The sequence below is a fragment of the Schistocerca nitens genome, chromosome 7 (genome assembly GCF_023898315.1).
Source record: "Schistocerca nitens isolate TAMUIC-IGC-003100 chromosome 7, iqSchNite1.1, whole genome shotgun sequence".
In the NCBI taxonomy this organism is placed as follows: domain Eukaryota; kingdom Metazoa; phylum Arthropoda; class Insecta; order Orthoptera; family Acrididae; genus Schistocerca; species Schistocerca nitens.
The window spans coordinates 503740567-503742071 of record NC_064620.1 but is presented as its reverse complement, the minus strand read 5'-3'; positions in this window follow the sequence as shown (position 1 = coordinate 503742071).

Here is a 1505-nt window from a genome sequence, read left to right as displayed (position 1 = left end):
GCAGAAGACAGGGCGAAGGCTGATAAGTTGTCGGAGCTCAGCTAGATGTTGGAAAAAACCACTGCAGTTCCACTGGAGTATGATATTGTCCATGGCTGCGAAAGGCGTGAAGGGACTGGGAAGGCAATTTACGCCGCTTGTTCACTCGCTGCCACCGATTCAGCACCCATGCGAGTGACATCCATGGCGTATTAGGGACCGGCGAGATCCAGGTCTTGTGCAGACGCCAGAATCTCGACCTAGTCCTCAGACGCTGAGCTTGTAGGAAGCGATGGGACGGGTGCACCGCATAGTCGGGATTCTTGGGTACCTTTTTCTTTTTCAGCTTATCTCGCTGTGCCTTCAGTGATTCAGGCTGGGAGGGCTTCACTGGGTCAGTCTCAGGGACGGACGACGACCATGATTTCCTACAACCAGGGACTGGTGGTTGTTTGAGCCACTTGCAGGTGTCCGCTTTTGTACCGGTCGGAACTTGCGAAGGGAGGTGCCCAAGGGACCCCTTCCTGGCGAGAGGAGACGAAGAAGTCTTACGCTTCTCTGGCTGGGAAGGGAGAACTGATGTCCCTGATGGTTGGGGGGGGGGGGCGTTGCTCCTGAAGTAGATGGAGCAGGAGCAACAGGGAGTGAAGTCCTCCCACCATCAAGGGGGCAGGTGTGGTTCTCTGGCTCTGAGAGCTAACGGTGTGTGGTGCAGCTATGGGAACAGTAGCAGGAGCGACAGTGACGGCACAAGTGGACGTCATGCGTACTGGATGCAGTCGTTCAAACTTATGCTTAGCCTCAGTGTAGATCAGCCTATCCAGCGTCTTGTATTCCATTATTTTCCGCTCCTTCTGGAGAATCTTACAGTCCGGCGAGCAAGGGGGATGGTGCTCCCCGCAGTTGACACAGATGGGAGGCGGGGCACATGGAGTATCAGGATGGGATGGTCGACCACAATCGCGAGAGATGAGGGTGGAAGCACAGCGAGAAGTCATATGGTCGAACTTCCAACACTTGAAGCACCGCATCGGGGAAGGGATATAGGGTTTGACATCACAACGGTACACCATCTCCTTGACCTTCTCAGGTAATGTGTCACTCTCGAAGGCCAAGATGAAGGCACCAGTCGCAATTTGATGATCCATTGGACCCCGGTGGACGCGCCTGAGGTAATGGACAGCTCGTCATCGGACTGTAAAAGGAGATCCCTGGACCATATTTAAACTTTTATGGGGCGTGACAGTAATGGAAATATCCCCCAGCTTATTACAAGCGAGCAAGGCCTGTGACTGGACGGAGGAGGCGGTTTCTATCAATACCGAACCTGACCGCATTTTGGACAAGCCCTCCACCTCCCCTAACTTGTCCTCTAAATGCTCTACAAAGAACTGAGGCTTCACGGATAGAAAGGATTCCCTATCAGCTCTGGTACAGACGAGATACCTCGGCGAATACATCTCACTTTCATTCATTGCCTTTCGTTCCTCCCATGGTGTGGCCAGGGAGGGGAACGATTTGGGGTC